The 25,056-nt window shown below is 34.7% G+C and overlaps 1 protein-coding gene across 1 annotated transcript in view; it reads left to right on the top strand.

Annotated features, from left to right (window-relative positions):
- AGMO (alkylglycerol monooxygenase) overlaps window positions 1-25,056 on the top strand; it is a 182,146-nt gene that overhangs the window by 13,878 nt on the left and 143,212 nt on the right. The gene's annotated exons all lie outside the window — the stretch shown is intronic.

The raw sequence follows: 25,056 nt of genomic DNA, 5'->3' as shown, positions 1-25,056 counted from the left end.
TATTTACAAATGAAAATGCAATCAGCTAGGCATTAGCCATAATGCACTTTAATGTGACCACAGCTTTGCAAAATTTCTCATCTGCTACAAAGCCTTCTTACGGTACTGGTTCACTGAACTTGCTTTTGGGGATTCTTGGCCACACCTTCCAAAGAAAGTTTTGTTATGGAATGGAAAATGGAAGAGCATGGAGCTGTCTAAATCTCTCGTGAGATAAGCAGAAATTGGAGAATGATTGTAGAGCTAAGATGAACAAGTGGTCTCTAAGGAGGAATTAGGCATGCAAAATATTGCTGAAGGGAAACGGAGGAAAGTGCTAATTTGGAAAAACTACTGAAGAGCAGAGCTCAGGATTTCAGTGGGTAGTTGGGTTGAGTGGGTGGGGAGGAAGGAAGGAAGAGGAAGAAACCTGGAATAATAATAAAAAATAGATGGGAGGTGGAAAGAAGAGCTCTGAGATCAGGGTGAATAACTGAGCTATGTGTGTAGGAGTATGTGTGACCAAATATCCTTCCCAAGCAAGGATGAAGGAAATAGGAGTAGCATGGACAGAGTTATGCTTAAGGCAGTTAAACTTTAAACATGGCATTATTTTGTTAAGCACTTTAAACATGTACATTTAATGAGACTATAAAAAGTGTTAATTCATTAAAAAATTTGTAGTGAACAGATAAACTAGAAAAAGTTATTTATTTTGTGTATGATGACCTTTGTCTTTGAAAATAATAGGTCAGCTCCTTACATCATTTCCTTATATATAAATGTAAGAGGATACTCCCAAATTGAACATGATTAAGAATAAAATAGGGTTGATGTGGTAAACTTGGTATTTTATTTCAAAATAGTAGTTTTCTCCCTAAAATAAACCCATTGGCAATTTTCCTCACTTTCTATGCAGCAAATGGGTAATGCAGAAAGCATTTACATTGTATTACTTAATTTCAGGAACCTTCTAATATCACACTGTCCTGTATAGATGTGTGTGTTTGGAAAATCTGCTAATTTGCTTAATATTTGAAAGCCCATTATAACAGGAAACAAAGAACCAACAGAATATTACCAAATATAAAACTTTTAAAAATATGTTGATTGTAAGTGCTCTCAGGGAATAGCAATAAAGTAAAATAATATATTAAAAACATGGAATCAAGGCTGTTTAAAGTATGCTTCCCATTAGAAAATTTTGAACCAAGTCCAGTAAAGGCAGGCATTAAAAAAATCTGAAAACCTTCTGGAAAAACACTCACCACTTTCAGGCTATGAAGCTTACTCATAAGTTCAAAGACTTTTGACTTGTGATGGAAAGCTAGTTGGAAAAAAATGATATTTCACTGCACAAATATATAACATAGTTACAGACTATATTCCCCACACTGTACATTTCATACCCATGTCTCATTTGTTTGAATCTGGAAGTTTGTACCTCTTAATCTCCTTCACCTACTTCTTTCCTCCCCACCACCCCCATCCCCTCACAACTACCTGTTTGTTCTCTGTATCTATAACTCTGTTTCTGTTTTGTTATATTTGTTTTGTTTTTTTAGATTTCACATATAAATGAAATAATACAGTATTTGCCTTTCTCTGTCTGACTTATTTCACTTAGCATAATACCCTCTAGGTCCATCCATATTGTCACAAATTGTAAGATTTCATTCTTTTTTATGGCTGAGTAATATTCCATTATGTGTATATATATATATATATATATATATATATATATATATATATATACCACCTCTTCTTTATCTATTCATCTATGATGGGTGTTTAAGTTTCTTCCATTTCTTGGCTATTGTAAATTATGTTGCAATGAACATAGGGATGCATATATCTTTTCTAAGTACTGTTTTTGTTTTCTTCGGCTAAGTACCCAGGTGTGGAATTGCTGGATTGTATGGTAGTTTTATTTTTAATTTTTTGAGGAATCTCCATGTTGTTTTCCATATTGGCTGTACCAATTTATGTTCCCGCCAACCGTGCACAAGTGTTCCTCTTTTTTCACATCTTAGACAACACTCCTTGTTTGCTGTATTTTTGATAATAGGCATTCTGACTGGTATGAGATGATGTCTCATTGTGGCTTTGATTTGCATTTTCGTACTGATTACTGATGTTGAACATCTTTTCATGTCCCTTTTGAACATCTCTATGTGTTCTCTGGAAAATGTTTATTACAATATTCTGCCAATTTTAAAATCAGGTAGCTTGTTTTTTTGATGTTGAGTTCTTTGTATATTTTGGATATTAACACCTTATCAAATATATCATTTGTAAATATCTTCTTCCATTCATTGGTGACCTTTTCATTTTGTTGATAGTTTCTTCTGCTGTGCAAAAGCTTTTTAGTTTGGTGTAGTCCCATTTATTTATTTTTGTTTTTGTTTCCCTTGACTGAGGAGACACATTCAAAAAAATTTTTTGCTAAGACTGATGTCAAAGACAGTATTGCCTATGTTTTCTAGATTTTTTTATGGTTTCAGGTCTTACATTTAAGTCTTTAATGCATTTGGAATTTATTTTTGTGCATGGTGTGTGAGAGTAGTTCAGTTTGATTTTTCTGCTTATAGCTGTCCATTTTTCCTAGCACCATCTATTGAAAAGGCTATCTTTTCCCCATTGTATAATCTTGCCTCCTTTGTTGTAGACTAATTGCCCATATAACTGTGGGTTCATTTCTGGGATCTCTATTCTCTTCCGTTGATCTGTGTATCTCTTTTTGTGCCAGTACCATACTGTTTAGATGACTGTACCTTTGTAGTGTAGTTTGAAATCATGGTGTGTGATACCTCCAGCTTTGTTCTTCTTTCTTAATATTGTTTTGGCTGTTCAGAGTTTTTTGTGTTTCCATACAAGTTTGTCTCATTTGTGCCAAATATTTTTGCTCAAAAGGAGAATTTTAAAAAGTTTCTGTTACTAAAGGCATATGATGCATTAGCAAATAAGAGCTATGAGCAAAGGCATTTTAGACCACAAAAGGCCAAATCAAGTGGAATCTATCCTCTTTCACTTATTAAACAAGTGTAATTGTGACTGAATTTAGTGTCATAATATTAAAATCTACAATAAAAGAGACTAAGCATGGTGAAGTACTAGGAAAATACTCTAAGTGAAAATTCCAGCAAGAATCATTAACTAACTTAGAGACTTCTTTCTATGATTATTATCTTTTCATTCATGCATCTCCTCATTCATGCATTAACTTTTTCAACAAATGTTTAATGACCATCTATCTTATACGAACCCTATATTAGGCATCAGAGGTAGCTTGGATAATAACATATCTGAACACCAGTTGTTCATTTTATTATGGGTAAAAGACATTAACAATTAACTACAATAATGATAGGGGAAGTGCAAAGATGATTTTGGAGTGATTCTTAAAATTCACAAAAGAAACTTTGTCCTTCTCATTGGCATTAGTTCTTAAATTTCCAAACTTCTGAATATGCTGATTAACCTTTTTCAAAGTGGTTATATAAAAACCAAACGGAATTATGTTAAAAACTCATATTCCTTCAGACCCCAGGGAATATTCATTGGAGTGAGGTCTCACGGTGTTCCTCACCTCAGTACCAAGACCCAGCTCTACCCAATAGCCTACAAACCCCAGTGTTGGAAGCCTCAGGCCAAACAACCAGTAAGACAGGAACACAATCGCATTCATTAAAAAAAATAATAATAATAAGATGGCGAAAAAATATGTCACAGATGAAGGAGCAAGGTGAAAACCTACAAGACCAAATAAATGAAGAGGAAATAGGCAATCTACCTGAAAAAGAATTCAGAGTAATGATAGTGAAGATGATCCAGAATATCAGAAATAGAATGGAGGCATGGGTTAAGAAAATACAAGAAATGTTTAACAAAGATCTAGAACAACTAAAGAACAAACAAACAGAGATGAACAACCTAATAACTGAAATGAAAAATACACTAGAAGGAATCAATAACAGAATAACGGAGGCAGAAGAACAAATAAGTGAGCTGGAAGGCAAATGGGTGGAAATAACTGCCAAGGAACAGAATAAAGAAAAATAGACTGAAAAGAATTGAATACAGTCTCAAGAGACCTCTGGGACAACACTAAACACACCAACATTCGAATTATAGGGGTCCCAGAAGAAGAAGAGAAAAAGAAAGGGTCTGAGAAAATATTTGAAGAGATTATAGTTGAAAACTTCCCTAACATGGGAAAAGAAATGGTCACCCAAGTCTAGGAAGCTCAGAGAGTCCCATACAGGATAAACCCTAGGAAAAACACACCAAGACACATATTAATCAAACAAACAAAAATTAAATTCAAAGAAAAAATATTAAAAGCAGCAAGGGAAAAACAAAAAATAACATATAAAGGAATCCCCATAGGGTATAAGGCTGATTTTTCAGTGGAAACTCTGCAGGCCAGAAGGGAGTGGCAGGATATACTTAAAGTGATGAGAGAAAAACCTACAATCAAGATTACTCTACCCAGCAAGGATCTCATTCAAATTCGATGGAAAAGTCAAAAGCTTTTCAGAAAAGTAAAAGCTAAGAGAATTCAGCACCACCAAACCAGCTTTACAACAAATGCTAAAGAAACTTCCCTAAGCGGGAAACACAAGAGAAGAAAAAGACCCACAAAACCAAACCCCAAACGATTAAGAAAATGGTAATAGGAACATACATATTGATAATAATGTTGAATGTAAATGGATAAAATGCCCCAACCAGAAGACACAGACTGGCTGAATGGATACAAAAACAAGACCCATATATATGCTGTCTACAAGAGACCCACTTCAGACCTAAGGATACATGCAGATTGAAAGTGAAGGGATGGAAAAAGATATTCCATGCCAATGGAAATCAAAAGGTAGCTGGAGTAGCAATTCTCATATCAGATAAAATAGACTTTAAAATAAAAACTGTTACAAGAGATAAGGAAGGACACTACATAATGATCAAAGGATCAATCCAAGAAGAAGATATAAGAATTATAAATGTTTATGCACCCAACATAGGAGCACCTCAATACATAAGGGAAATGCTAACAGTCATGAAAGGAGAAATTGACAGTAACACAATAATAGTAGGGAACTTTAACACCCCAGTTACACCAATGGACAGATCATCCAAGCAGAAGATAAATAAGGAAACACAAGCTTTAAATGGCACAATAGACCAGATAGATCTAATTGATATTTATAGAACATTCCACCCAAAAGTGACAGAATACACTTTCTTCTCAAGTGCACATGGAACATTCTCCAGGATAGATCACATCTTAGGTAACAAATCAAGGCTTGGAAAATTTAAGAAAATTGAAATCGTATCAAGCATATTTTCTGACCAGAATGCTATGAGATTGGAAATCAATTACAGGAAAAAAACTGTAAAAAACACAAATACATGGAGGCTGAACAGTGCACTATTAAATAACCAAGAGAACACTGAAGAAATCAAAGAAGAAATAAAAAAATACATAGGAACAAATAACAATGAAAACAGGGCGACCCAAAACCTATGGGACGCAGCCAAAACAGTTCTAAGAGGGAAGTTTTTAGCAATTCAATCTCACCTCAAAAACCAAGAAAAATCTCAAATAAACTATCTAACCCTACACCTAAAACAACTAGAGAAATAAGAACAAAGAAAACCCAAAGTCAGAAGAAGGAAAGAAGTAATAAAGATCAGAGCAGAAATAAATGAAATGGAAATGAAGAAAACAATAGCAAAGATCAATAAAACTAAAAGTTTGTTCTTTGAGAAGATAAACAAAATTGATAAACCCTTAGCCGGATTCATCAAGAAAAAAAGGGAGAGGACGCAAATCAATAAAATTAGAAATGAAAAAGGAGCAATCACAACTGACACTGCAGAAATACAAAAGATTATAAGACTACTACAAACAACTATATGCCAATAAAATGGACAACCACGAAGAAATGGACAGATTCTTGGAAAGTTACAATTTTCCAAAACTGAACCAGGAAGAATTAGAAAATATAAACAGACCTATCACAAGTAATGAAATTGAAACCATAATTAACAACCTTCCAACAGACAAAAGTCCAGGATGATGGCATCAGAGGCGAATTCTATCATTTAGAGAAGAGCTAACACCCATCCTTCTCTAACTCTTCCAAAAATTGCAGAGGGAGAAACACTCCCAAATTCATTCTGCGAAGCCACCTTCACCCTGATACCAAAACCAGGAAAATATATCACAAAAAAAGAAAATTATAGACCAATATCACTGATGAACATAGATGCAAAAATCCTGAACAAAACACTAGCAAACGGAATCCAACAGCACATTAAAAGGATCGTACACCATGATCAAGTGGGATTTATCCCAGGGATGCAAGATTTCTTCAGTTTACACAAATCAATCAGTGTGATACACCACATTACCAAATTAAGGAATAAAAACCATATGATCATCTCAATAGGTGCAGAAAAAGCTTTTGACAAAATTCAACACCCACTTATGATAAAAACTCTCTAGTAAATGGGCATAGAGGGAACCTACCTCAACATAATAAAGGCTGTATATGACAAACCCACAGCAAGCATCATACTCAATGGTGAAAAACTAAAAGCACTTCCACTAACATCAGGAACAAGACAAGGATGTCCACTCTCACCACTCATATTCAACATAGTTTTGGAAGTCCTAGCCACAGCAGTCAGAGAAGAAAAAGAAATAAAAGGAGTACAAATTGGAAAAGAAGAAGTAAAACTGTCACTGTTTGCCGATGACATGATACTATACATAGAAAATCCTAAAGATGCCACCAGAAAACTATTGGAACTAATCAATGAATTTGGTAAGGTTGCAGGTTACAAAATTAATACACAAAAATCTCTGGCATTCCTATACACCAACAAGGAAAAATCAGAAAGAGAAATTAAAGAAACACTCCCATTTACCATTGCAACAAAAAGAATACAATACCTAGGAATAAACCTGCCTAAGGAGGCAAAAGACTTGTACTTACAAAACTATAAAACACTGATGAAAGAATCAATGATGACATATACAGATGGAGAACTATACCATGTTCTTGGATTGGAAGAATCAACATTGTGAAAATGACTATACTACCCAAAGCAATCTACAGATTCAGTGCAATCCCTATCAAACTACCAATGGCATTTATCACTGAACTAGAACAAAACATGTTACAATTTGTATGGAAACACAAAAGACCCCAAATAGCCAAAGCAATCTTGAGAAAGAAAAACGGAGTTGGAGGAATCAGGCTCCCTGACTTCAAACTATACCACAAAGCTACAGTAATCAAGAGAGTATGGTACTGGCACAAAAACAGAAATATAGATCAATGGTACGAGATAGAATGCCCAGAGATAAACCCACGCACACATGGGCACCTAATTTATGGCAAAGGAGGCAAGAACATACAATGGAGAAAAGATAGCCTCTTCAATAAGTGGTGCTGAGAAAACTGGACAGCTACATGTAAAAGAAAGAAATTATAACACTACCTAACACCATACACAAAAATAGACTCCAGATGGATTAAAGACTTAAATATAAGACCAGACACTATAAAACTCTTAAAGGAAAACACAGGAAAAACACTCTTTGACATAAACCATAGCAAGATCTTTTTTGACCCACCTCCTAGAGTAACGGAAATAAAAACAAAAATAAACAAATGGTTCTTAATTAAAGATAAAGGCTTTTCACAGTAAAGGAAACCATAAACAAGACAAAAAGGCAGCCCTCAGAATGGGATAAAATAGTTGCAAATGAAAATACAGACAAAGGATAATCTCCAAAATATACAAACAGCTCATGGAGCTCAATATCAAAAAAACCAAACAATCCAGTTAAAAAATGGGCAGAAGACCTAAATAGACATTTCACCAAGGAAGACATACAGATGGCCAAGAGGCACATGGAAAGCTGCTCAACATCACTAATCATTAGAGCAATGCAAATCAAAACTACAATGAGGTATCACCTCACCCCAATCAGAATGGCCATTATCAAAAAATATAGGGGCTTCCCTGGTGGCGCAGTGGTTGAGAGTCTGCCTGCCGATGCAGGGGACACGGATTTGTGCCCTGGTCTGGGAAGATCCCACATGCTGTGGAGCGGCTGGGCCCGTGGGCCATGGCCACTGAGCCTGCGCGTCCGGAGCCTGTGCTCCGCAACAGGAGAGGCCACAACAGTGAGAGGCCCGCATACTGCAAAAAAAAAAAAAAAAAAAATATATTATATATATATATATATATATATATATATATATATATAAACAATAAATGCTAGGAAGGGTGTGGTGAAAAGTGAACCCTCCTGCACTGTTGGTAGGAATGTAAATTGATACAGCCACTATGCAAAACAGTCTGGAGGTTCCTTATAAAACTATAAATAGAACTACCATATGACCCAGCCCTGAGAAAACCATAATTCCAAGAGACATGTACCACAGTGTTGATTGCAGCAGTATTTATAATAGCTAGGACATGGAAGCAACCTAAATGTCCATCAACAGATGAATGGATAAAGAAGATGTGGCACATATATACAATGGAATATTACTCAGCCATAAAAAGAAACAAAACTGAGTTATTTGTAGTGAGGTGGATGGACCTAGAGTCTGTCGTACAGAGTGAAGTAAATCAGAAATAGAAAAACAAATACTGTGTGCTAACACATGTATATGGAATCTTAAGAAAAAAAAAACATGGTACTGATGAACCTAGTTGCAGGGCAGGAATAAACTGATAGACATTGAAATTGGTCTTGAGGACATGGGATGGGAGGGTGAAGCTGGGGCGAAGTGAGAGTAGCATCGGCATGTACACACTACCGAATGTAAAATAGTTTGCTGGTGGGAAGCAGCAGCATAGCACAGGGAGATTGTCTCGGTGCTTTGCGATGACCTAGAAGGGTAGGAGAGGGAGAATGGGAGGGAGGCTGAAGAGGGAGGGGATATGGGGACATGCGTATGCACGTGGCTGATTCGCTTTGTCGTGCAATAGAAACTAACACAGTATTGTGAAGTAATTATACTCCAATAAAGATCTATTTAAAAAAACACGTCATATTCCTGAAATGATGATGCTAGTAATAGTATTAATATTAATACTAATAAGTAGAAATCAACTATTATTGAAAGCCATTGGAGAAGCAACAAGTATAGTGGTAGAAAAATGTAGATTTTGAAGCCAGAATATTGGAAGACTCAATATTCTCAAGATGTCAGTTCTTTCCAACTTGCTCCCTATATTCAACTCATTCCCAATCAAAATCTTAGCAGTTACTTTGTGGATATTGACAAATTGATTCTAAAGTTTATATGGAGAGGCAAAAGACTAGCCAATACAGAATATTGAAGGAGAAGAAAAGAATAGCCAACAAAATATTGACAGAGAAGAACAAAGTTGGAAGACTGACACTACCCTACTTCAAGACTTATTCTGAAGCTATAGTGGTCAAGAGAGTGTGGTACTGACAAAAGAAAGACAAATAGATCAATGGAATAGATTAGAGACCCCCAAATAGATCCACATAACTATGGTCAACTGACCTTCAACAAAAGAGCAAAGGCAGTGCAATGAAGCAGAGTCTTTTCAAAAAATAGTGCTGGAACAACTGGACATCTACATGTAAAAAAATGATTCTGAATACAGACCTAACAGCCCTTCGCAAAAGTTAACTCAAAATGGACCACAGACCTAAATAGCAAACAAAACTATAAAACTCTTTGAAGGTAACATAGGAGTAAACCTGTAAGATTTGGGGTGTTGAGATGACTTTTCATGTACAACAACAAAGGCATGATCCATGAAAAAATTGATAAGCTGGACTTCATTAAAATTAAAAACTTCTGCTCTGTGAAAGACAGTGTCAAGAGGATGAGAAGATAAGCCAGATAGGAGAAAGTTTTTGCAAAATACGCATCTGATAATGGACTGTTCCCTAAAATATACAAAGAACTATTATAGACAACCTCTGTAAGTAGATTGTAAGGAATGATCCCTGGAGCTAAACTGCCTAGGGTCAGACCTTGGCTCTACTACTTACTATGTACTATTGAGCAAGTTATACCTCCTCTTATTTTTCCTTATTTGTAAGACGCAACTAACAATAGTGTAACCCACATAAGATCATTGTGAGGTTTAAATGAATTGCAATTGAGCAAACACTTAGGGAAGGACTGATACATAATTAAGTAAAAAAATAAATATTAACTATTATGTTGTCAGGTCTCTCTGTTAATATGTTATATATAATAATATTATGAAAATTATCATCTTTTCCTTAAATGATACTTAAATATATTAGTTGTTAAAATAATTATCTTTCTCAAAATGCGTAATTAAGTTTAGTTATCCTCATACAAACTCAATTTTTTCTTATTTTTACCTGGAGATAATAATAATACTTCATGAAGGATCTTGTTAAGATGTCCTATATATTTGTATCATTGGGTATATGCAGAAATATATAATATATACTAAAGCTAGAGAATTCTGATTATATCAAACAGGTCATGTGGATTTTGATTTATCAATTTTAACAAAATCATCTCTGTGTTTAATAAGGTGCATGTATTGGAAAATGAACATTTCAGGCCTCACCACCAGGTCAGATATATAGACAATAGGGAACACTGAAAGACTGTGTTTTAGGCTTCCACTCATACAGACATGATATTAACAGTCTTTTCCTAAATGAATAGTTGTCAACTATAAGAATAAAATTACAGTATCCTTTGCTTTTAAAATTGTTGCTTTCCTCAAGTGAATGTCATATAAATTGAAATTTTTTTTGGTAGGTCAAACTTATTCATACTCTTTTTTCCTTCAGACATCATTGTTTTTACCTTGTTCTTTTGGAAGAAACAAAATCTATTAGAATTTATAAATTTTATTTATATGTTAAAATTTCTTTTGTTGCCTTCTCAGCCTAATTAAATATTAATTTGTCAAAAGTTTTTTCCTTAGAGATTGAAATCTCTTTTCCAGGACCTAGAAAATGACTTGAAAAAAATCACTAAAACAGATTTGTTCCTTCTTCTCTTACACTAATAGGTAATTTGACTTTGTCCTTTTTCTTACAGTTTGAAGCCTCATATTTCTTAGAATTCTTTCTTAGAATTCTTTCCAAAATGTAATTTTGTGTTATGGGCATTTCTAAAGCATGTGTTTGATTTTTTTCCCCTCTCCAAATTCACACAAATCTTGATAATGCAAAAAAATACCCTCCACAACTGTAGGGTTTTGCAGTATGTAGCTTGTGCTGCATCTATTTGACGTTTGGTAGTGTATATATGTCCATGCCTCTCTCTAGCATTTTTCTCTTCACTTTTCATATTTGCATTTCTATTCTCTTACACTGAAAATCTTGACATGAAATAATATTAATGTATTTAATTATTTGCTATGTCATATAGTACATGTTTTTTTCCTTGATGAATTGAAAAATTTAAATTATGAAGTGTGAGATCCTTATCTTTTGAAAGTACAAATCTTCTTCATTGGTGCTCAAGCTCCCTCCTTCTTATATTCAAATTGTATTTCCTTTGCCCCCCAAAAAGTGCTTGTTTTATAACTGTGTGGACGGTCCATGTCTGTTCTTTCAGATGAAGGCTTTGTTCTTTATAGAAGCAAATGTTAATGGAGCATATGCCCCTCGTCCTCCTGTGCTCCTTTCTCCAGAGCCAGAAGGAATTCAGACTGCTTATTTTTATACTTACTGATATCCTGGGGAAAAAGGTAAAGGAGAGTTTATAAAACCTGGACAAAAGAAGGATGTAACTTTTTCAGTTCTCCCAAGGGCTGAATCTCGGCTGAAATAACTGACAGTTTTGAGACATACAGAAGGAAATGATGAGTTAGGCTAAACGTCCAGATGTGTGCACAACAGATGTTTAAGGTTACATTTTAAGACAAGGAATGCAATACCTGTATTTTTAGAGAGGAAGTTGTAAATAGTAAATACATAACAACTATTAACTATAGTCTGACTCTTCAAGATTTTGAAGTAGCAAATACTTTTTTCATCTCTACGCTATTTAGCAGTGCTTAAAAAAATTTATATAAGTAAAACCGTATCAGAAAGATCATAGATTGAATTAAATCAAATGGGGACTTAGAATATGATAATTCTTGCTTTATTATCTTTAATATGTGGTTGAACATTTTTGATGAACTTGTTTTTACCATGAAATAAAAGTAGACTGTTTTTTTAAACCTTTACTCATCTATACCTACAAATTTCTTGCTCTTCTTTCTTAGACAGTACTAAACATCCTCAAAAATACCTTGCAAATATTCTGAGTTACCACAGGCTAGGGCAAACTGTTAAAGAAAAGTAGCAAAATTACTTTGTTGCTTCTAAATCCTACAGAACGATGTCATCCTTTAGCAGTATATTTCTTAATTCTGTCTTACAAACTAGTATGAATAATATCTTAAAATATATAGTATGAAAAATGGAGTATTTTCTACCTGAGAAATCTATTGTTCCTGCGTAGGATAGATACTGCCCTCATTCAAATATTCATTTATATGTAGCAAAATATTCTTTTTGTTCTACATGGTTACCATGCCTTGCATGCTTCTTAGAAGCCAAAACATACATCCATGGGAATGATGACAAAGCACATCCTAATTCGGGAATTTTAAAGGGCTCTGGGATTTGAAGTTGACACTTCTTTGGCTGCGTTCCAACATACAACTAGGGAGAAGAAAGAAGCCATTTGGGTTCCGTGTGTCCCTAAATCTCATGTAGTTTTGGAGAGAACAGTGATGTCCAAAGTAAAAGTGCGATAACTTGCTCAGATAATAGGAAGTTGCTTCGAAGTGAAATAGGTGACCTTTAATAATGAGAAATTTGTCAGTGGAAATTCACTAGAGAGTTGGACCAGGGCGAAATCTTGTAGTCGTCTCAGGAGCATAAGCAGACAGAAAGTGACTGCTCACATTGGAAGAGAAATTTTAAAAGTCACAGCATGTCCTTTTCATCCTTTGTAAATGCACCCAAGGGAGGAGCTACCTCTCTGGGGTTTAACTTCCTCCTGTTGTAGACAGCTGGTGGGAGGAAGAGGGGGGAAACCACAGAAAGAGGAGTTCAACCCTGGTTAAGGTGTTCAAGCATCACAGAGCTCATCAGTGTCTTCCCTCTCCCAGAACAGCCTCCCAGTGCTAACAGAGATGTTGCTTCCCTCCTTCCCTTATTTGTGTTTGAGTGCAGAGGTGGAGGGGTGGGAAGCAAGCTGCCAAAATGTTGACCTATCCCTGGAAAAGTGTCCACATTTTAATCAATACCTCTAAAGGCCATAAGAGAGAGGTGTTGGATAGAAGGGTTAATTTAGTTATTCTCATGAAATGTACCACTAAAACTGTTTCTTTTCTTCCCTCACTGACATTAAGAAGTAATGCATATGACAATTCTTTTATCAAGATGTAAAAGCATTTCATATACTCTTCTAAGACATTCATTTACTTCCTTTCTTAGTTTTCAGATGCCCTTCATTGTCAGACAATTTCATACAGAGGATAAGAGGAGAGGTTATTTACGTATTTATTTTTTAATTGAAGTATAGTTGATTTACAATGCTGTGTTAGTTTCTGGTGTACAGCAAAGTGATTCAGTTATACATATGTGTGCTCATATATATATTCTTTTCCATTATAGTTTATTATAAAATATTGAATATAGGTCCCTGTGCTATACAGTAGGACCTTGTTTATCTATTTTATATATAGTAGTTTCTATCTGCTAATACCAAACTCCTAATTTATCCCTCCCCACTCTCTTTCTCCTTTGGTAACCATAAATTTGTTTTCTATGCCTGTGAGTCTGTTTCTGTTTTGTAAATAAGTTCATTTGTATCATTTTTTTTAGATTCCACATATAAGTGATTTCATATGATATTTGTCTTTCTTGTGTGACTTACTTTACTTATTATGATAATCTCTAGGTCCGTCCATGTTGCTACAAATGGCATTATTTCATTTTTTTAATGGCTGAGTAATATTCGATTATATCAAGATAACACATCTTTTTTATCTATTCATCTGTCAGTGGACATTTAGGTTGCTTCCATGTCTTGGCTATTGTAAATAGTGCTGCTGTGAGCATTGGGGTGCAGGTATCTCTTCGAATTAGGGTTCTCTCCAGATATATGCCCAGGAGTGGGATTGCTGGATCATATGATAGCTCTGTTTTAGTTAAGGAACCTCCATACTGTTCTCCATGGTGGCTGCACCAATTTACATTCCCACCAACAGCGTAGGAGGGTTCCCTTTTCTCCACATCCCCTCCAGCATTTATCATTTGTAGACTTTTTCATGATGGCCAGTCTGACTGGTGTGAGATGATACCTCATCGTAGTCTTGATTTGCGTTTCTCTAATAATTAGCAACGCTGATCATCTTTTCATGTGAAGAGGAGAGGTTTTAAAGTCAGACTGACCTGATTTCACATTCTGACTCCATCATCTATTAATTACTATGACCTGGTACAAATTACTCAATTTTTCTGAGTCTCAATTTACTTTTTTGTAAAATGGGCATTAATATTATACACCTCTCAAATTGCTTTGAGGCTAAATGAAATAATTATGTGTTTGATGGCTGGCACACAGTACATACCTTATCCATGATACTCCTTGTAATTACTATATGGTAAGTATGTGATGACTATTTCAGGAATTCCAGAATTCCAGACTGTAAAAGATAGTGCTAATTGACTGTAGTGCTTTGTCTCACTGATGCCATACAGTCTCAGAATCTTTTTTAGCAGAGTGCTCTAAACAACTACTTCTAAGTATGAAACTTACATTCCATCACTTTCTGGGAATGGAATGTGAGAGGATCAGAGCAGGAATCTTGTCTTACTCATCTTGGAAAATTCAACATCAATTACTAATTGGTATATTCTACATGTTTATAAATGCCTTCTGAATTAATCTTCTAGATGAGTACTAGTCATTGTACTACTTTGCATTTACACTTTATCTTTTTTAAAAATTAAAATAATACCTTCCCTTACATCTTTTAGTCTTGAATTGCTTCAAGAGAAGCGGGGTAAGTAGGTTTAGTGAGCCAGGAATTTATGAGTTCCATTTTGGACATGTTGAAATTGGGGTATCTGTTAGACTCTCAAGTGGAAATGTCAAGGAGGAAGTTTTATATAAGACTGGTGTTCAGGGAGGAGGTCCAGGCTGGAAATGTAAATGAGCACATTGTTAACATACTGATGGTGTTTAAAACTATGGGAGAGATTGAGGTCCAAAGGAGTAAATCTAGAAAGGGAAGATGCTCCAAAAGCTGAGCCCTGTGATGTTCCATTATTTGAGTTTGGCGCGCAAGGGGGAACCAGCAAATTAGACTGGGAAGGCAGCAGAAAAGTCACAGAAGAAATCGAAGAAAGTATGTATATCAAGGAGAAGGTCATGATGAACTGTACCAAGTAGTGCTGAGAGATTCCTGATTTAGGAATAGTAGGCCAGGTTGCTGGACTAACTTCCTCTCTGAGGGCAACTAAAACTGCTGGATGAAATATAAAAACGGTCTTAACAGCTTCAGAGACATGTCCAAATAGTGAGGAATCACCAGGTCACATACTGAAGACAGCAAGGACACCAAAATTAAGGTAGCACTCCAATCCACTTTTATTGTGTGGGCTTCTGTTAGTTTTCTTTTCCTGAAGAAACAGCTGTTAAAATGAATGGTGATTTTTGTTGTCTTTGGGCACAAGGGGGTAGAGACCCCAAAGATGGGGACTCTATCAATTAAGCTGAGACCTCAAGACATAAGGGTCGAACAGACATAAACCCACCCATTCACTTACACTCCCACTAGGGTGCGGGAGAAATTGTCTGGTTGCTGGGAAAATAGAGGAAATAAAGAAAGATAAAAAAAAAAAAAACTGATCCCTAAGAGTTTGTAAATCAAACACTAGCCCAAGCATAATTATAGTAAATGTGCACTGCCAGGTTTATACAAGACGTTTCAGGCCATGAATGTAGTTTAAAGTGGTGCTCCAGCTACCTGCCAACTAAAGCAAATGCCTCTGGAGAAATAGTGATGCTTATCTATGCCTCAATTAGTTTTTCAACTTTTCAACAGCAATGACCAGCACATATCACAGAAAATCAGGCACACAAGGAAACAAGCAATTATATTTGACAACCAGGAAAAACAACGGACAAATGGAACTCACTTGCACAGATTTCAGACACCAGCAGTATCAGATGCAGATTTTAGCAAGTACACTTATTATGTTTAAAGACATTTTTTAAACCTTGCAAATAAATAGACAGGAAAACAATTTTAAGTGGCATTGCAAATTTGCAAAAATAAATAGAATTTCTAGAAATGAAAACTACAAATTTGAAATTAAAAACTGTGTACTCAGATTTGATAACAGAATGTATGAAGCAGAAGAGGATATTTTTCAGTAGTAGAGCAAAAGAAACTATAAAGAATGGAGCCTAGAGAAAAAAAAAGGGGTAAAAACCGTGGAAGAAAATATATAAAAACGAATAGAGTGAAGTCTTATGTACATTGAAGAGGACCATTTTTCTAAAACTTCATAGTTCCTGGAGCTAATCCTAGCATTACTTCAAAAATTTTCTAAATAAATGAAAATGTTATTGAAATGGAAAAAGCCTTAGAAAATATTGTCTGAAGACACTGACCTATAAATTACTGACCCCAGATGATCAATTTTATTAAATGTGTAGGCAAAACTCTCATTTACATATTTCTCAGTTGAAAAAGAAATATCAAATTTCATCATAAGTGAATTATAATGAGAGAAATCAATATTATTTGCTGAAGTTATTTTTAAAGACAATACAAGAGATTAGTAAATTCAAAAAACATTAAATATGTGATTCTGAGTGTGCAACGTTTAGATGAATGATGCATGCTGCATCAAAACAAGTTCTGTTTAATTTATTTAAATTATTTCGTCTGTTTTCTTTTCTGAATCAGTAGTATCTAACTATTTGCCCTTAAGTAAGCTACTTACTGTTTCAAAACCTCCCTTCCCTTAACAAAAAATTAGAAATAATAAAACGCTCCCCTTTTGATTAGATTGTTACAGGACTCATTTGAGGTGATTTGTGTCAGAATGTTAAGGGCTACCCAATTCTAAGAAGTGGTTACAAGCAGAGCTTCTGAAGCTCCCACAGAAACAAGGTTATTCTGTTAATTTTTAGCATGATTGATGGTTTCTTTTTGTTATTGATCCATGTTCTCAAAAGAAGCTAAATTATCTAGAAGGTATTTTCTAGATCTAATTACATTTACCTGAATGGAATGTATTAAGATATATCTCTACGTTAAATTTTCACACATTATTATTTACATAAAATAATTTTTTTATAAAAAAATAGAAATATGCCAAAAATATGGCGAAATTTTATTTGCTCTCATTATAAAAACACACTTTTCTACACTCAGTCAAGGTTAGTATGGGTGAGGGGTGAAAAGGGAAAAGAACCTGTTGTTGGGCTTGATGTGCACAGGCCGTGTCTTGTGTTGGCATTCTTGTTGGTGGGCTCTCCTTGGCATTTGTATCTCTTCCCTTGTGGAGCAGGTTGAGTTCAGTCTTGTTACCATATTCGTTTTTTTCTTTTTAACATCTTTATTGGAGTGTAATTGCTTTACAATGGTGAGTTAGTTTCTGCTTTATAACAAAGCGAATCAGCTATACATATACATATATCCCCACATCTCTTCCCTCTTGCATCTCCCTCCCTCCCACCCTCCCTATCCCACACCTCTAGGTGGACACAGAGCACCGAGCTGATCTCCCTGTGCTATGTGGCTGCTTCCCACTAGCTATCTATTTAACATTTGGTAGTGTATATATGTCCATGCCACTCTCTCACTTCGTCCCAGCTTACCCTTCCCCCTCCCCGTGTCCTCAAGTCCATTCTCTATGTCTATGTCTTTATTCCTGTCCTGCCCCTAGGTTTTTCAGAACCACTTTTTTTCTTTTTTTAGATTCCATATATATGTGTTAGCATACGGTATTTGTTTTTCTCTTTCTGACTTACTTCACAGTTAGTATGACAGTCTCTAAATCCATCCACCTCACCACAAATAACTCAATTTCGTTTCTTTTTATGGCTGAGTAATATTCCATTGTATATATGTGCCACATCTTCTTTATCTATTCATCTGTCGATGGACTCTTAGGTTGCTTCCATGTCCTGGCTGTTGTAAATAGAGCTGCAATGAACATTGTGGTACATGACTCTTTTTGAATTATGGTTTTCTCAGGGTACATGCCCAGTAGTGAGATTGCTGGGTGGTATGGTAGTTCTATTTTTAGTTTAACACAGACCTGTAGGTAATGAATTCTCCTAACTTTTGTTTGTTTGAAAAAGCCTCTATTTCATTCCCATTTAAATTTTTATTAGGGTGAATTTTTAACACAAAAATAGGTACCTAGCACTCATCATCCACCCAACAGACATCACCCCATGACTGTCCCACTGCTTTCACACCCATATCCATCCAAATTAGTGTTGGAGCAAGACTTAGACATTGTATCAGTGCATTCATTTGATCTGTTAATGATTTAATTTAATATCTAAAGAATAAGCCATTTTCCCTTTTATATATTTACCTGACCAATGTCACACGTAAAAATGGTTAAAAAGAATTGCTTCATATCATGTGCTCTCCATTCAGTGTTCCAGTTTCTCATTGTCTCATGAATATCATAACATTTTTGAGCTTAGTTTTTTCATAAGGATAGCAATAAAGTCCTTACATTGCAATGGTTGCTTTATTGGTTAAATCTCTTTTAATTATAAATTCCACTTCTCTCTCCTTTTTTTCCCCCCTTGTAATTTATTTGTTAAAGGAATGTGTCTCTTTTTCTGGGTTTTGCTGATTGCATCCCTGTGCTATATAGCTTAACATATTCCTCTGTCCTCTGTAATTCCTCTGAATTATTGGTAGGATCTAGAGGCTGGGTAAGATTAAAGTTTGATTTGGGGGCACAAGGTCACTTTATAAGTGGTATTATTTTCTTTTGTCAGGAGGAGCATACTGTTGTGTTTTCTCTCTTTTTGTGAGGTTAGCACTCATAATCTTAAGACTAGTCCTTTTATCAATGTCTGTGCATTCATTATGGTTTTCTGAAGTTTGTTCTTCAGTAGATTCCTCTGGGAACAATATTTCTTGACTTTTGGTATGTTGATAACAGTTTTTCCTTGGCGTTAATACTTGGAAGTTAGTTTAGCTGCTTATAAAATCCTTGGCTCACATTTTCTTTCCTTGAGTATCTTAAATGTGTTATTCCTTTTCTTTTTTTAGAAATAAAAAAATGTTTTTAATAAACTTGACAGAAATTTGATTTCCTTTCCTTCTTCAGTGACCCAGTCTAATCTCTGGAATATGAGACCATGATCCTTTTACTCATTTTATGGAAACTTAGTTTTCCTTAACTTCAGGAGAAAGGGTGTGCTATTATAGCTCTCTCAACCTGACAGCACTAGAGCTCTCTCTTTCATTGTTTTTTTTATGAAATGTCAATATATATGTGTTTCATATATATTATGTATTTTATATAATATGTTTTTATTATATATATATGTGTGTGTATATACTCACACACAATATCACCTTATACTTTCTGAGATCTGGCTCTATTTTCTTCTCCTACTTTTACCTGAGTTTCCCATTTCCTATGCTCTGTAGCAGTTAAAATTAATGTGCAGACAAAGGAGACAGTTTCAGGTACAATATTAGTGCCAAATATTATTTGAGAAACTTGTCTTTATTTTTATATTTTTTCCACAAAGTTACAGGAAGTTCAAAACAAAAGCAGGCAGAAACACTATTGAGCTTACTTGTTTTCATAAGGATGGCAATAAACTCCTTACATTGCAATGGTTGCTTTATTGGTTAAATCTTTTAATTATAAATTCCACTTCTATCTCCTTTTCTTTCTCCCTTGTAATTTATTTGTTAAAGGAATTGTGTCTCTTTTTCCCACACAAATACTCTTGATAGATAACTACTACATTGTAGTTATCTGTCAATGCTCAGGGAGTAATGCAGGTGCCTGGAATAAAGACAAATGGCCACAGAGGACAGCAGGGTCATAAAATGGTGTCATAGAAGGCAAGTATAGCACAGGTTCCAAGCACAGACTCTGGAATCTGATGCCTGGTGTTTGAATCTCAGCTCTGTCACTTAGAATTTTTGAAACTTGGGCAAGTTTCTTAATCTCTTTATGTCTCAGTTTCCTCATTTATAAAAAGAAATTGACAGTACCTACCTTTATATCGTTTATGTGCAATTCCTGGCATGTAGTAAATGCTCAATTACTGAAACTTCACTTGGTTCATCTTTAGAGGCTTGGAGAAAAATTCAAGTTACAGAGCTCAAAGTGTCTTCCCAAGTAAATTTAGTAATTTGACTTTACTTTTGAATTTAATTAAAATCAGACAAATCATAGTTCAAATGAAAATGAATATTCCTTCTAGGTAGCTTTGATATTTATAAGATTAAAATTGTATTTTCCTGACCCTCTGTAAATTTGCCATTGTGGCAGTTTAGACTTTGGCAACTTGCCAAGTATGTAGGTGGACACTTCATTTTAAAATACTGAATTTTGTATCATGCTGAAGCTATTAAGCTTTAAAGTCGTCAGACTACTCATCTGATAGTCATTTTTGTTTTACTTTTCTTCTTTAAAAACAGAAATAAAGAGTATATTTGAACTTCTTAGACTCTCTCTGTTATTAATAATGTAAACAAGAAAAATATTTCCAAAAATCATAAAGAGATGGGAATTATCCAGAATATTTTAAAGTTTCAACTGCATGGAGATTTAATATCAGTTGATTTTTATAGAAGTAGTTGTATTTATTATGCTCATATCAACTCCTCTTTGTCTCCAGGAATAAAAATTCAAGACCTCTTGCAACTCTGTAAAACAAGTAGATGCTCAATGCCTGTTTTTGTTTATTTTAGTAACATAAGAAACTAATTGGAAGGAAGGGTGACATAGTCCTTGGTTTCATTTGGATTATATGGAAATAACATCTGCCTACTTGGTTGAAGTGGCAGAAAGTAGTTTTAGCTGTAGACTTGAGTTAGCACACATATCTATAAATTCTGCTAAATTATTGACTGTCTTTCAACCAGACAGATGCATGTTAGCTTTATATTATCTTCTATGAATACCAGGTCTGTGCTTCACTCTAGCTTGTTTGTATGGTCCATCATCTATACTGCTCATAAATCCTGATGACCTTGAGAAGAACAAAAAGAAAAGCAAACAGCATTTTCTCCTGTTATTTTTAATAGACACTATCTCTCTTATTTTAAATAGAATGAAAAGATTCCATTCATTTGTATTTTCATTATTACAAAAAAATAGGTAGCAGCTTAGCAGTAGGGGATTTGATGTGAAGCATGGATAAACCTAGAGCTATAGGTCTGTGCCCACTGGAGAGCATACTTGGGGAACTGGATTAATGCCTCTTATAATAATCATGAAATTAGCATTGACATTATAAACTTGAGGCCTTGGAGCACATAATAATCCTAGAAAAACACATTAGGGAAGAAGGAGAAATGCTTACTAATAATACTAAAAACAATAATCTTTTTTTCTTTAAAAAAGAGATGAATATTGAACTGAGTGTGTTACATTTTTTTGAGGCAATATTAGAAAATAATTCCTGGTTGGGGACTTTTTTCTGGGACCTATGACTGGATGTTTTCTCTTAACCTTTTTTTTTTTTTTTAAATTTTAGCTAGAAAAGGAGAAATCTTTCTTACCAGATTTTTTAAAATCCTGTCTAAGTAATAAACTTGTATCCAAGAATGTAGTTGTTAGAAAGTACTGTTATCTATTTAAAACTTACGGAAACACTTAATTTTTAAGGCAGCATTAACTAGGGTTGAATTATGGAGCAATTCCTCTGGAAGTTCATGTCAGAGGAATGTTATTGCCAAATAAATCCACTGTGATCAGTTGAGCGACAGTGAATAGGAAAAGCACTTAAACTAATTGGACACTCAGGGGTACCTTTCCAGAGTCTGTTGTGACATGTTAGCTGTGTAACTCCCATTAAAACCAGTGGGGGTTTTGAGGTTGAAATTCATCTTTACAGATTAAAGCCTTCCTTCTTAACACGTGGCGCTGTAGAAACCATCAGAGAAGCCCAGGGTTGGAACATATCAAATGTTCTTTGGAAAGTAGTGATACTAATTTTTTCCCCTCACATTTATCATTATAAACTTTCTAGATATAAATTTTGATGCACTCAACTGAAGATGGAAAGAGAAGATAAGATGTTTATGTTAGAATTTATGCATTAAAATCATGATTTTTGCAATTGATGTGCTGGGTAAGAAAATCATTATTTCCTTTTAAAATGTTTCCTTATATTCCATCGAAAAATGTCTTCTTAGATCTCCACTCCCTCTGCTGGTATTAAGGTACACGCCTACATTTCTTGTGGAAAAATTAGAGGGCTTTTACATAAATTGGTTGGGGTGCCTCTATGATTGCTTTGGGGAGAATTGAAGAAAGAAAGAATGATTTTTAAAACTACACAGAAACATCTCCGTATGTAATCTGAAAAATAAAAGCTTATTTTACTTATTACAAAAATGTAATATAGTTTTTATTAATTTTTTGAAATGGGGAGGCAAGAAATATGATTTACTTCCTATCATTGACTTTAGAGAAATGTTTGTGATATTGACAGTTAGAGAATACTAATCAATGTTTACATTTATTGCATGCCTTGATTCATGTTGTACAAAAGGTTTCTTTTGTAATTTTAAGTCTATTTCAATGGTATTTAAATGCAATGTTTGAGTGATATTCTCGAAAAATATATTAATTGTTAAATCGATAAATACTAGATAGAATAAGCAAAATTGGCCCCAACTCCCTGCTCTGTCATTTAACAATTGGATGGTCAAGGATAATTTAACTTCTTTTATCCTACTTGTTTCGTCTGTAAAATTGTGATAATAAAACCTCCTTATCCAGGTGGTTGTGAGCAGTAAGTGACTCAGTAGGTGTTTAGCACTGACAATTTGTTTGATGATGATCTCTATCCTAGATTAAGAGACAGGCCTTCCAAACTGCCTCAGAGAAAGGAATGAATAAAACAATTGAGAGAATAAATGAATAATTTAGAAGTTGTGGACACTTTGGCTCTGATTTGTCCTTTTCTGAATCAGTGCCTCAAATCCAAAAATAACACCATGATGATTGTGGCTTAGGGCAGTGGTGTGGACAGATAAAGGAAGGTGTGTGAGGGAAGTTATTATTGTCATCATTTTGTGTGCCTAAATTTAAACCTCTGTTCCTAGCAGAGAGTCAGAAATAGAATACATGATGGAGTTCCCATATGAACACAGATCTTCAGGCATCAAATTCAGTGTTCTTTTTTCTATCACACTTAACACTGTCCTGCCCATTCAAGACTAAATGAAATAAGAAAGGAATTTTCTGTTTCTCTAAATATATTTGCCTCATTTACTTTCCATATTTTTGTTTCTACCTACCTAACACATACTTACCTAAAACATTATTTTTAATCTTAGTTGCCAAACTGAAGTCTTCCTTTCTGCAGTTCATCGATTATTCCTTAGAATAATTTGCCCAGGCATTTCCTAGGGTGGCCCTTACAGAAGCCAGGAGAAGAGATGAGAGGGAACTTTATGAGGAGGCAGCACAGGATGCAAATATTAGCCAGACCCTTGCAACCATCAGTGACCCTCTGGAGAACTGACCCTGTGAGCTGAGGACCACTGCTTTGATAATTTTAAGAGGTCCATTGTTTATTATAAGTTGTCTCCCTCTCCGAGGTGACAGCAGCAGTATATATGATTATAAATTACTTCCCAGCATCCTGTCTCTGGCACTCACCCATGCTACCAGAATGTGTGTGGATAGGGGGATGGGCAGGGCTGGGTAGTGAAAGAATGTTTAGAAATGAGGGAAGAGGGGTAGGGCTGCATGCAGTTGATCTCTAATCTGAAAAGGTGTGAAAGATCAGGGAATTTTGGAGAGATAAGAAAAAAAAAAAAATTGAGTCATCAAATTACAGAATGTCAATTCTAGAACAAATGATATTCTAAGATATTTGACTTAAAACACTCATTTGGAAGGTGAGAAAAATGCATGCCCAGAGAGGATAAGTGGATTAATCTGTTGTCTAAAATATAAGATTTGTGCTGAGGTTTGTGAACTTCGATACTGGAGAAACCTTACTGCCTCCGAGTCGTTCTTTTTATTTATACTTGCTGAGTAGTTTTGGTAAAATTTATTTTAAAGGCACAATGAAATTGCAATATTAGCTAAATATAGAATTAATTTAGCCACCTTAATGGGAAAGATCCTTGAAATCAGTTAGGTTCTTCTGCAGTTCATTTTGATATATTCCCTTGGGATTATTTACTCTTGGATTATAACATTTTAATGGACTCTACTTTTCACAGAGATTTCCTGTCGTTCTTCTTTTATGCTTTCTACTTTTTTTTGTTCAATTACACTCGCCTTCCTATTAAACTTATAATTACTGTCCTGAGTCTACTCTTGATTTTAAAAACTCATATGCTGCTGATACCTTTTCCCCACTGTCACCACAGATCTATCACTTACGAAACTTTCGTTGGGTTCTCCCTCATTTCATCTCACTCCTTTCTCTGTAGGATGCAATAATGCAGTTCTTGTGTACTAATTTGATTTGACCTAAACCCAATCATTAAAGTGATTGAGTCATTTAGTTACATACTTTATTATTACTCTTTTAATTTTTATGGAAATTTCAAATATATGCAAGAGTGGAAAGAATACAACAATAAACATCAAGGTACTCATTATCCAGTTTCAGAATTATCAACATTCAGCCATTCTTATTTCATCCATCACAAGCACACATGTTTTTGCCTGAAATGTTATAAAACAACCAAAACATTGTATTTCACCTATGAATATTTCAGTTCACAACTGTAACAACACTTTTGTTTTAAATAATAGCAATGCCATTACCACATGACACAATTTATAATAATTCCTTAATAGCA

This window comes from Delphinapterus leucas, chromosome 9 (genome assembly GCF_059928025.1).
Source record: "Delphinapterus leucas isolate spDelLeu-1000000601 "Yukka" chromosome 9, BTC_Dleu_Yukka2, whole genome shotgun sequence".
NCBI classification, from domain to species: domain Eukaryota; kingdom Metazoa; phylum Chordata; class Mammalia; order Artiodactyla; family Monodontidae; genus Delphinapterus; species Delphinapterus leucas.
The sequence above is the reverse complement of the archived record's forward strand: the minus strand, read 5'-3'. Positions and strand labels throughout refer to the sequence as shown.